Source organism: Notothenia rossii (assembly GCF_949606895.1).
Source record: "Notothenia rossii genome assembly, chromosome: 11".
Classification (NCBI taxonomy): domain Eukaryota; kingdom Metazoa; phylum Chordata; class Actinopteri; order Perciformes; family Nototheniidae; genus Notothenia; species Notothenia rossii.
In genome coordinates, this window is record NC_136910.1 from 34632715 (window position 1) to 34646419 (window position 13705).

Below are 13705 nucleotides of genomic sequence, written 5' to 3' on the forward strand. Positions count from 1 at the left end.
CGCCAACTTAAGATCGTTTCAACTGACTTGCACTGAAACTGCACTTTGAACACTTTAAATATATTAACATTTTAAACTGTATACCCCGGTTATCTAGGCCCTTTTTGTTTTGTTTAATGTATACCACGTTTATCTAGGCCCTTTTTGTTTTGTTTTATGTATACATGTCACACTGTGGGAAACGATATTTCGATATTTCTGGATGTATAACACATGTAGAATATTTGACAATAAAGCTGACTTTGACTTTCGCACGCTTGCATATTTTAACAAAGCTTTTCATTTTAGCCACACTGAATTTAACTAGAAGTCATGGCTGTGTCAATTACCAGTCTGATATCGTTTTACAAAGATGACAAGAAGAGTGTAGATAGAGGAGAGAACCACTACAAGTCAGGACACGTAACAGTGCAGCCTAGATGAAGGTGTGCTTACCAACGTTGTCAGGGCTAGCATGAGGGACAAGGTTTATAGTGTCGGTGAGTAGTGATAGCAAGAGTACCGTTAACCTAGAGTTCATTTATTCACATTAATTCCCATCAAAAAATCTATTTTATGTGTCACATGAAATCTTTATTAGGCAAGGCAAGGCAAGGCAAGTTTATTTATATAGCACTTTTCAACACAAGGCAATTCAAAGTGCTTTACAAAAAATGAAAGACATTAAGAAAATGGCATTTAAAATCAGTCATTAAAATGAAAAGCTAATAAAATAAACATTAAAAGAAAAAATACATGGATAAAAGTTACAGTGCAGTCTAAGATATGAATAGTTCAATTAAAAGCAGCGACAAAAAGAAAAGTCTTCAGCCTGGATTTAAAAGTAGTCAGAGTTGCAGTGGACCTGGAGGTTTCTGGGAGTCTGTTCCAGATATTTGGAGCATATTAACTGAACGCTGCTTTACCATGTTTAGTTCTGACTCTGGGGACAGAAAGCTGACCCGTCCCTGAAGACCTGAGAGATCTGGATGGTTCATAATTTAGCAGAAGATCAGAAATGTATTTTGGGCCTAAACCATTCAAAGCTTTATAAACCAGCAGCAGTATTTTGAAATCTATTCTTTGACACACAGGAAGCCAGAGTAAAGACTTCAGAACAGGAATGATGTGATCCACTTTCTTAGTGTTAGTGAGGACTCGAGCAGCAGCGTTCTGAATCAGCTGCAGCTTTCCAATATATTTTTTAGTGAGACCTGTGAAGAGACCATTGCAGTAGTCCAGTCTACTGAAGATAAAAGCATGGACAGGTTTTTCCAAATCCTGCTGTGACATTAGTCTTTTAATCCTAGATATGTTCTTTAGGTGATAGTAAGCCGATTTAGTAACTGTTTTAATGAGACTGTTGAAACTCAGGTCAGAGTCCATGACTACACCTAGATTTCTGGCTTTATCTGTTGTTTTGAAAATTGCAGACTGAAGCTCAGCGCTAACTTTTAAACGTTCTGCCTTGGCTCCAAAAACCATTACCTCAGTTTTATCTTTGTTTAATTGGAGAAAGTTCTGACACATCCAGTCATTGATTTGTTCAATGCACTTACTCAGTGTTTGAATTGGAGCATAGTCTCCTGGTAAAATGGTTTCGTAAATGTGTGTGTCATCCGCATAGCTATGGTAACTTATTTTGTTGTTCTTCATTATCTGAGCCAGTGGTAGCATGTAGACGTTAAAGAGAAGAGGCCCCAAGATTACAAATATTACAGACCAGAAAACACAGAAATATCCATGAAATAAACATACAGTAGGCTATAAACAATTAAAGGGATAATTGGGAAGGCATTACAAATGTAAATATATTTAAAATAATAAAACAATCCCACCACCACAGGTATCTACAGGAGAAGAGGGAACTCTCTCCACAAAACCTGAATGCCCATGTGGAGAATGGAAATGCAATCATGCGGCTGCATGAGCCATCTTTGCCATCCACAATTTCAGCTGCACTGACAACCCCTGTCAGTGGAAGAAGCCAAAGGCAGCTAAACGTATGCATTCAGTGGAGGAGCTATTTCCTCCAACCAATAACTAATTCAACCCGCTGACCAGAGAGCCCACCTCCGAAGATCGGGTGAGGGACAGACTCGGGGGCAGGTTTTCAGGAATTTCTTGGCTTCTCTCCCCCGAGCCAGAAGAGGAACACTGCAGCTTGGAAACACTTACTGTTCCTGAAATTATCAAATCTGTTGGGCATCAGGGACCTGAGGCAATTGTGGCAGGCATGGCATTGTCTGAAGAGCAACAGAGGGCAATTCAGGTGGCTACCACTGGTCAGCGAACCAGCCCAAACTGGCATTTGTTCAGGAAAGGAAGGTTGACTGCCAGCAACTTTGGAGCTGTCCTGAGGTCAAAGTGTGTGACTGCTTCCCTTATTGCCAGGGTGCTAGGGCAACAACAGGCCCTTGATGGTGTTTTGTCTGTACAGTGGGGGGCTATGAATGAATGTGAAGGCGTCAGGGCATTCACCACTGCAACCCAGATGCAGGTCCATGAGTCAGATTTGTGGCTCTGCCAATCAGGATTGTTGGGGGCATCTCCAGATGGTCTGGTAGGGTCTTCCGCTGTACTGGAGGTAAAGTGTCCCTACGGAGTCAGGGAAATGACAATTAGTAAAGCATTGCAAATCAAGGGCTTCTGTGTCAGTAAGGAAGGAGAAACATTCAGCCTGCGTGAGGAACATCCTTTCTGGCACCAAGTGCAAGGTCAGCTTCACCTCACTGTAGGGCTGGGCGATATATCGAGTTTACACGATACATCGTGGATTGCACTACATGCGATGTCGTAAATGACCACATCGTGAACATCGAGTATTATGTTGTCAAATCAATTTCCCGCCGCGGCCAAAATGAGCTTTCCTTTCTCCCTCATAGACAGTCACACACGCAGGCACACACGCAGGCCCCGTCTACAGATGTAGCACTGAATTTCAGACTCCAGCTTACAGCTTCCTGCCTACGACCTGCCTAAGACCAGTATAGAGGAATGTTAAGCCCTCCCACTAATTTCCAAGAGGGCGTTGCCAGATTTTCAATTTCAGGTTTTAACCAGGAGATGGCGCTTCATTCACAAATACAGAAAGACAAGTTTCATGGACTTTCAGTTGTGTTTTGAAGAGCATTTGAACACATCAATATTTTAGATCAACTAAAGTATATCTAATCTTGTAATTCAATAATATATAGTCTTTATATATTAAATAATCATAATGTAAATGTAAATGTTTACATTACACTTCTTTATTTGTTATGCTCATACTTTTACCTTTACAATCGTTTGATTTAATATGCAGTATATTTTTTGTATATTTTTGTGTTTGCTTCCTCCTGCTCCCTTTCGGACACATACTGTATGATTTATTATTATTATTAATATGAAGATATTATTAAGATAAGATAAGATGTTACTTTATTGATTGAACATTTTAGTTTAGAATGTGCTGTCCCACGGTAATTCAGAAGGCTCACAGGTCACATTCCGACCATTATTTAAAACAATAGGTGTTTTCACACCGTCTAGAGTTTGATTTGTATAGAGGGACCTCTGTGGCTGAATGGCCAGATTAGGTGTGGCACATTTATCATAGGTGATCAGAGCTAACTGCCTGCCGTCAGATTTCATTTAAAAAACAGATCTGATTTTAAGACTACTTCAGCGCTCATAAAGAATGATATGAATAAGAATAATGCGTATTGAACTGGTTTCATTAATTTGTGAGTTTATTTAACACTAGAACCGCCAATCGGGTCAATTTGTGTGATGTGTGTTGTGTGTGCAATGTAACTTTTTTTCAATAAAATATTAAAGTCTCCCAGTCCGTGACTTTTCCTGAAAGTGTGTTATGTAGCACCCTATGTTGTTAAAAATTGCATTCTAATAGCGGGATTTGACAGGTTTAGGTAGGCCTATACAAAAACCTCTGGTGGTTCTAGTGTTAAGGTAATTAGGTACAGTAGAAGCCCTTTTTTATCAGTAACGAATTTAGCAGTTGAACATAAAAGTCAACTAACTGAGGGTCACTTGCAATGAGTGTTGTGTCTAACTGTAAGCTTGTCACTCAGAGTAACCTACAGTTAATTTAGCTGCTGGAGAAGAAAGATCAGGGGGGGAGGGGGGGAGAGAGCTGTGGTTGATGGGCCATTAGTTGTGTAAATACACAGCTGAGAGCTGCCGTTTCATTCAGACTGTTTAAAAAATGGTAACAATGGACTATTTTTCTTAGCGGATGCATGTCAATTTAAATCAATACATACATACAACTATTTTTTAAATCAATAAAACTATTTTTTAAATCAATAAAAGCATTTAAATTAATATTGGGAGTCATGTCGTTACTTTGTTGAGAATGTGGCCATGTAATAAGCGGGATAATTTGCAGCGACTTGTTCCTTATGGGGAAAATAACACCCGTCATGTGTGTGTAGAGGTGTGTGTGGTTAAAACACTTTCATGAAGTGAAGGAGGTTTTCCTTCTATAAAACAGCTGTGGGCAGCAGTGAGTGTCACGGACATGAATTCATAGATCAAGGTAGACTGGTGCACACACTCTCCTGTCCTGCCAGGCGACACGCCCGTTCTAAGCTGTGTCCCTCACTCCTCACATCCCAAGCTGCATCCCCACAAGTGTATTATGTTGTTACATCGTTTCAGATGTTATGTTTCAGTTGTGCTCTATGTTCAGTGATGCAAACTTGTCACCTTTCGGCGAAATTCGCCGTTTTGAATCCAAAATAGGTTGTTTGTGTGATTCATGTAGATCTGCAATAAAAATATTTTTGTGGTATGGGGGGGTCTGGGAACCGGAGTAATCTGCGGCCGTGAGCTGTTATGTGCCATCATGACACGCATGGTGTTCTTTTTTATATATTATAATGAAGTACGAGCTGTGTGCACGAGTCTTCCTGCCTGTCGGCTCTGCTCATGGTGGATGTATAATAAGGCTCTGCTGCTCCGACATGATGGTCTAGCTTCAGCAGCTACATTACCTACGGGTGCATTCGTTAATATTAACTGTGCGTCCGTAGTTACTGTGGCACAGACTGGACCGCTGGTGAACAGCTGTTAGAACGGGCCGTTCAGGTGTTCAGAGCAGAGCTCTCTGTTGGAGCGGCAGAGCGTGATGTGAACTGAAAAGTTTTTGTGTGGCAATATTATTTAAGGAATCGTTGAGCTAGCTAGCTAGCATACATTGTCACTATCTGCTAATGTTAGCTTTAGCCTTCTATTTCTAATAGTTTTTTTCATAGGCTATAAACAGAGGTGGTATAAGTATATATATATATATATATATATATATATATATATATATATATATATTGTACTTGAGTAAAAGTAGAAGTACTCAGATCTTGTACTTGAGTAAAAGTAGAAGCACATAGATCTTGTACTTGAGTAAAAGTAGAAGCACTCAGGTCTTGTACTTGAGTAAAAGTAGAAGCACACAGATCTTGTACTTGAGTAAAAGGAGAAGTACTCAGATCTTGTACTTGAGTAAAAGTAGAAGTACTCAGATCTTGTACTAGAGTAAAAGTAAAAGTACTCAGATCTTGTACTTGAGTAAAAGTAGAAGTACCAGAGTGTAGGAATACTCTGTTACAGTAAAAGTCCTGCATTCAAAATGTTCCTCAAGTAAAAGTAGAAAAGTATTCTCATCAAAATATAGAGAAAGTAGCGACAGTAAAAGTAGTCATTGTGCAGATTGGTCCATTTCAGAATAATATATATGATATGTTTTATAATGATTGATCATGAAAGTGTTCTCAAAGCTGCTAAAGGTGCAGCTAGTTTGAATGACTTTGTATACTGCAGGGTAGCTTGTGGATTTGCTCCAGGTGGAACTAAAGTCTGATTTAACACTTGATTATATTTCACATCATTCATCCACATCTGTAAAGTAACTAAAGGTATTAAATACATGTAGTGGAGTCAAAGTACACTATGTACCTCTGAACTGTAGTGGAGTAGAAGAACAAAGTAGCAAAACATTGAAATACTTAAATAAAGTACAAGTATCTCAAAATTGGGCCCAAGTATAGTACTTGTTGAGTTTATGAACTTAGATACTTTACACAATGTGGCTATAAAGATAGAAAGACTAAGCCTTGCACAGAGACATGAAAATACATTTTCAAAATGCTCAACAGTGCTGCCAAAATTATAAACTGACTGCTACACAATTTAAAATAAATGCTTTTATATATTTCTATTAAATGTGACTCTTTGGTGTTTCTGTTATTATTAACACTGCTGCTTTAGTTGTTCTGCTAATATCCTCTGTTATTCCTCATTTTAAAGCCGATATTCTGTGGGGTGGGGGAGCCGGGGGCTCGGATCCTTGTCACCTTTTTCATACCTGATGAGTTTGCATCCCTGTATGTTAAAAAGCCTCAGTCACCTTAATTCATGTAATAAAAACATCTCAGGTCAGTAACACTCAAAGCTAAATGTGCAATACCATGTTCAGTTATGTTACTATTTATAATGTTATTGTTGTTACATCAGAAGATGTACATATTGGAATGATTTCTTAACTTACAGTAGGCTATTTTTTACAATGTGTGTTGGAAGGATTTATTAAATTACTATGAATATTGTCATTGTTGAAGGCTTTTAGAGAAGGGTGAACTATAAGCCTGAATTACATAACATTTTATACCTAAAAACATAAAAGCCACAATAAATGAATCACAATTATTCTAGTTATTTTTACCTCCCGTATTGCTTTCAACCCACCAGCTTTTATGGTGTTGTTACGTCACTAACTGTAAGCTTGTCACATACAGTCTATGGTCACTCAGAGTAACCTACAGTTAATTTAGCTGCTGGAGAAGAAAGATCAGGGGGGGAGGGGGGGGGGAGAGAGCTGTGGTTGATGGGCCATTAGTTGTGTAAATACACAGCTGAGAGCTGCCGTTTCATTCAGACTGTTTAAAAAACCGTAACAACGGACTATTTTTCTTAGCGGATGCATGTCAATGTAAATCAATACATACAACTATTTTTTAAATCAATAAAAACATTTTCTAAATCCATAAAAGCATTTCAATTAATACTGGGAGTCATGTCGTTACTTTGTTGAGAATGTGGCCGTGTAATAAGCGGGATAATTTGCAGCGACTTGTTCCTTATGGGGAAAATAGCACCCTTCATCCAGACGAGGATCCCTCCGCCACGCTTTGGGATCCTGATCTGCCGACGAGGCTACATTAAAATATAAATATTTTTAGTGAATTACTGAGTTTAGGCACGTTAATAACGTTTTAATGAAGTTGAATACAGTATATTCATATGTGTCAGTGATTTCATGTCAATTCGGCGAACATAAACATAAATGATCTTGGTGAAGATGATGATTAAATTAGGATTAAAAATCGAGAGCCGGGCTGCATTTCCTCCTGTTCGTTTTTTTCAACTAAACAACATTATTTTGTTAAATAACAACATGGTGATGTTTTGTAAATGATTACATGTGTCTTATTTAGAACAGAGTATGATATCCGTGACATATGGATCTTAACAAAGTTCCGCTGTACATCCAGCGTACTGTATCTGACTTTATTTCACATGAGCTCCAGTGTGGAACCCCACTGCACTCCCTGGTGGATCAATGATCCATTGCAGCTGGCTTCATTATAATTACATTTATCTATCAAGGGGGCGGTCTCAAGTCAAACTGGAGGTTTTCCCTTGAGCGAGGGCAGATCACGTACCAATCACAGCCCTCGCGTTTCAAACTGTCTGAAATGAATCGCTACATCTGTAACTTGCACACAAACATTACACACATGCACAGTGACAGAGAGCAGGGCTCGACATTATAAATGGCCCGCTGGCTCGGAAGCACTATTTAGACACCCCGGGCCAGCATAACGTACTTTCCACTTGCCCGCTCGGGCCACTAAAAATATTGCTAAAAATAAATAAAATTGTCCTGTGGTATAGGTACTTTGACAAGCAATCTTGTTAAATTGTTTCGTTTATTAGGCTACAACATAGCGTTTCGTGAGGCGGTTGTCGTTGTTGGGTGAAAAGCAAACAGCTGTTTGCTGCGGAGCCAGCGTGAGCAGGCTCCCGTTTGCCCGTGAGCGCCGGGCAAAAAACTATCTTCAAATAAAAGAAAGTCACCGGAGGAGTGAAAGGAGATTGACAGGGAGCATGAGAAGAAGAGGGAGAGAAAGTTTCAGCCAGCTTGATCGATGGAGTTGTTTTCTAGTGGTGCAGTGACGCGTCCTAAAACCCTTTTATAATCTATCGATTAGATTTATGATTATAAAATTATAAAAGTAGGGTAGACATGTGGATATTATCCGGCTAAACAAAACCTGCATTTATCAAACAGGTTTGTTTTCCACAGACCTTATTTCCAGCTATTTTCCAAAACCCTATGGAGAAATCCCATTGCTTTTTTGTCGAGGGAACCAGCAGCTTACTTCCTGGTTTTAGGACGCGTCACTGCACCTCTCAATATGATGCCTATATAAACAAGGTCTTCTGTCGGCTCTGTACATCAATGCCGACCTATGCTGACAACTAAGTGAAGAGTAGAAAATATAAAAGGTATTGGCTATAGGGAAATGTCCCAGCAGTTTAGGAGAATGAAGGTTCTAATCTAATCTAATACATAGCCATTACATGTCTAACTCCTGATAATGACAGGAAGACAGAAAGCGCATTATACTACTAATAATAATAATAATACTCATAATAATAGCAGACATTTTTGAACAATGACCACAATATCATTATTTTAATAAACCAAATATGAACAATTGAGGACAATGAGGAAGAACTGATGATTCAAATGTTGTAGTTCAAGTAGTAATGTAGTTAGTGCATAAATTACTATTGCAACAAATGTGTTAATTTTCTTTATTATTAGTCGATATTTTTAATGCAGACATATGTTGCAGGGACTACTAGAATCATCATACTGGCGTGACTGTAAACATCAAGGGGTTAAATAAAAAAAATGTATGTGTTTTAGAGGACATTTCAGAATATCGCGATATATGTCGTATATCGCGATATAATCAGTAAATATCGCGATATCATTTAGAGACCATATCGCCCAGCCCTACCTCACTGCAAGAAAAAAGAAGAAATAAAAAAATTGTGAATCGTTTTTAATTTACATTTACTCGCCTTTGCAATGTTGTGGTTGTAAGAGTGTTAGGTTTCCTGTCACCTCGTCTGTTGGGAAGATATCAAATATTAGTTTCATGGAATTCACCCGTCACATATAAGAGCATTAAGACATTCAGTACATAGGCTAAAACAAAATATCTAAAGACATAACCTAGCACTTTGATAAGTCTCGTGAACATTTTCACTATTTTGACATTTTTATAGATCAAAATTGAACTAAAGAAATAAATGGTAGATTAATCCATATTGAAAATAGGTGTCAGCTACTACACTAATTATAATAGTTATATTTCTTAATGAATTAAGATAAGATATTACTGTATTGATTCCAATTTGGGAAATGTTTGTGTTGCAGCAGCATAACAAGAAAAACAAAATATAAGTTATTATGTATACAAAAGTATGTGAGGGATGGGATATTAAATTGAATATAAATGTAAAATGTACATGTGATTTTACGTCCAAGAGAAGCCATGGAGCAGAGAGTTCTCTGCCAGCCAGAGGTGATTTGTTATTAGTTCATTATGTCAAACTGATTTCCCTGACTACAATCTTTAGTTACATGGTGAAACGTTATGCTGCTTGTACTAATTAGACTTTTCATATAAGCCACACAGGTTTTAATAGGATGTATTCATTATCTTTACTTATGTTGCGGTCTTTTCAGCAGCGCCATCTCTATAACGGCGATACAGTCACTACCCATCATTTACATTTCAGTGACATGGACAAAAATGTAACGTCAGCTTACCTCATGGCACGAATCCAGACTCTCCTTTGGAAAACATTGGCCGGGAAACGATAGAACAAGCACGTTTCATGCGAAGACCTGTGGTTGCAACCCGGAGCAAAGCAACAAACCATTGCGTAGCTAACTAGTAGCACCAACTTTAGCTAACGTTAGCTAACGAAACGAACTGCCAAGTAAAATTTGAAAACACTGCTAATTAATTATTCTATAATTTGTAAAACTACGGTGTTAAAAACGACAATTTCAAAAATACAGATTCTAATGGTCAGATATAGATATACAGATACTAAAGATATGCAGGTACTTGCTTTCAAGCAGAACACAGGGGGAAACAAACTTAGCGGGAGTGTTTACGTGTTAGGCGTAATGACGTACAACGGCCTCGACAATTTCTGTAGTCCTATTCAGCCACTCGGTAACAACCATCGTTTTTCAGACACGTAAACTCTTTAAAAAATCACCAGTGGGGTCACTGCTCATGTATTTAATGTCGTAGAACAAAACGTGATTTATCTCTTAAATGTGTGTCAACCACAGACCTTATTTCGAGCTATTTTCCAAAACCCTATGGAAAAAATGCATTGCTTTTTGACGAAGGAACCGGAAGTGCTAAAAATGCTAACTTACTTCCGGGTTTTTGGACGCTTCACTGCGGTTTTCTATGCGCTTCGCACCACAGCAGTAGCCCCGCTGCGAGAGAGTCCAACGGAGAGGCAGGAGCTGCGGGACAGTAGCCTAGAAGCAGGGTTGGGTAAAGGAATACATGTAACGGTGTTACGTAATCAGAATACAAAAATCAAGTAGGCTAACTGTATTCAGCTGGCGTTACATTTGAAAAACGAGTAACCTGATAACAGTTACTTTCGTAAACCTGAAGTGAATACATTTTGGAATACTTATTGGAATTATTGGTGGAAAAGATTCCTCACAAAATGTAATATTCATTACCGGCAGAACTGCGTGCACGCTGCACAGCACTGCAGCATGTCTGTGAGCGAGAGAGAGATGCAGCGTGTCTGTGAGGCCCCGCCCCCGCACGCAGATGAGAGAGAGAGATCTCTTTTTAAATATATTGAAAGTTAGAAACGGAGATGGTTAGATAAAATGTGCAAGATAACGTTTATGTAGCATTTATTTATTGTCGAAATGATGACATTTCATAACTGGATCAAATCAAAGTGAATGGCCTGCTGCTGCTGCTGAGTGCATGGGGCAAGTGACTGGAAAAAGTTTTAAAAGTTATTACTTCGTTTCAGATAATAAATAATAATGATAATTCATTCTATTTAGGGGCGCCTTTCAAAGCACCCAAGGACACCTTACAATTCATAACATATTCAAAGGAAAGGTTTTAAGACAGTACAAAGAATGCAGTCCGGGTGATGTTTTTTATGCGGGGTGCAGATGAGAGGGAGCTGTCCAGAATGACACTAATATGTTGTGTTTGAGTTCTTGATAAGCCATTGAAACAGTAAAATAAGTGTATCCTGTGCACCAAAACATACACATCTGTTATGGATAAATAAAGTATTCTAAAAGTAATCTGAAGATGTTAGTGCAAATCGAACAACAACACCAAAAACATTTCGGAATAAATAGGAAAACTACTTCTGAACAATATTTAAAGTATTACAAAAACAGAGTAAAATAGAGAAAAATGTGTGAGCTGCTTTATCAAAAACAGGAGATGAGCCGCTCCTGGCCTATGGCCTGCTTGCTGTTTGAGCATGCATTATACCATCCTCTATGGCAGGGGTAGGCAAGTAAGTTTGGCCGTGGGCCAATTTTTTTCTGAGCCACAAAATGGCGGGCCAAAACATAATCAAAGCCTAATTCAAGGGATTAATTTTGGTAAGAGGGCGCAGCGCCCCTGTTCCCCAGTTCAGAAAAAACTCTGATATCGCTGATGACCCTTCCCATCAACACTCTGACGCGCAGTCAGATCTGCTGATTGGTTCACTGATGATATAGGCGCCCAATCCAGAGCCTCTGGCTAGACCCGCCCAAAGGGAGACTCGTCCTCTCTAGCCCCATTTCAGTCCCATGTTAAAAGCCAGGGCTATTATCGGTATTTTAACCGACTTATCTTTTAAATTTAGGTGTATTTATTGTTCTCTTCAAAGTTTATTTTCTCTGAAATCTTAGGGAGGATGGTCCTCCCTTTCCTCAATGGACAAGCCTCCACTGAGTAAAATAGAGTTATTAACTAGGTAGCAGTGTTATTTAACATACTTTTATTGTCAAGTATTGCCAAGTTCTCTGGGTTTTTGGCATTTATTTGAGTGCTTGCCCACATTTGAGAGGCTTGAAGGGCAACAGAGGACGCATGGACAACTCGAATCCTTTTTCCTTTTCTTTATTTCAACTTTTAAAGGACACATTAGGATTCTTTCAGGTTGAAAATCTTTAAAAAAAAAAAAAACATTTCAGCATGTTTTGCTTTGCAATTTAATATATTATAACCTAAATGAATCAGTAACCAAGTATTTTAGTCAAACTCAATGTATTTAATAGTTAGATAAGTACTTTAATTGACCTGCTTCCCCACAACCACACATTCGCCTTATGTGACCCGCTCTATCGAAATCAGTCGGAAGTCGCTACGACTCATTTCAAAATAAACATGGATTTGCGTAAAAAACTAGTTTTTCGGGGTTCGGGTGTTTTGTTTGATTTAAATAAACAAAGTCTTGGCTTTCAGAATATGAAACTTGTATTTCCAAAATCACACGATAAATACATGTTTGAAGCTTGTAAAGGGAAGATGACCGCAGCGCCGCCTCCCCTCTCTCCGCTGACATTATGAATGTAGGCATAGTAGGATAATCATTGATAACACGGCAGGGTCCGTTATAGTTTGTTTTCATCTGATTTCAAATAAACAAAGTATTGGCTTTCAGAATATAAAACTTGTTTCGGCAAATTCCGATGATAAATACAGCTTTGAAGCTTGTAACGGCATAATTACAATCGGAGAAAGGAGTAACTTGACGTCACAGCAGGCATAAAAAACGCCGGTGTTTCTTGTGAGTGTTTTCCCCGGGAAACAAACACCACACACACACACACACACACACACACACACACACACACACACACACACACACACACACACACACACACACACACACACACACACACACACACACACACACACACACACACACACACACACACACACACACACACACACACACACACACACACACACACAGTTCGTAGTTAGTCTCCTGATTTTAAATGCCCTAGTATGGTTTTGTCACCATTTCCATAGCCCCACCAAAAATATTTTCCACTAGCCGCCACTGTTTGAGGACTACTCCATCCCAAAAGATATCATTGCCTTTGTATGCGATCCTCTCACAGTCCGACCAAGTGGAGACTAGGGATGCCAGTGATTATTCGATTATTCGTTACAGTCTCCATAATCGAATATTATTTTTTTAAATCGATTTTATTTATATATTTTTGTATTATTATTTATGTTTTTTTTTTCTTTTTCTGGCTTAGTTTCAACCAAAATATAGACTAATGCTAATAATAGTAATAGTATTAATAATTGTAAATGGCCATTGGTCACACCACCAGTTTGTTTTACTGTAAACTTGGAGGAAGCCTGCGGGCAGAGCAGACTGCTGCTGCAGCACGCTACACACCGACCCCGCCCCCACCCCCCCTCTCTCAAACACGTGCGACTAAAGATGAATAAAGCGGCAGGTAAAAAGAGTTTCTCCTCGTGGAACTACTTTGAACTTTCAAGTCCAAAGGAAGTTAAATGAAACAAACAACGGAATTCCTTTTGTCTGACTTTTTTTTTCT

At 38.8% G+C, this 13705-nt stretch overlaps 1 long non-coding RNA gene across 2 annotated transcripts; it reads right to left on the minus strand.

The window, feature by feature from the left end:
- Window positions 1-557: 557 nt before the first annotated feature.
- On the minus strand, window positions 558-13460 carry LOC307025783. Of its 2 annotated transcripts, none has more exons than XR_013804266.1 (3): window positions 10835-13460; window positions 9133-10621; window positions 558-2577 (listed from the first exon to the last, which is right to left on the minus strand). It is a non-coding gene; the product is annotated as an uncharacterized lncRNA (long non-coding RNA). The 2 variants fall into 2 exon arrangements; XR_013804267.1 differs by having other exon boundaries at window positions 9133-9180; window positions 9887-13460.
- Window positions 13461-13705: the final 245 nt, after the last annotated feature.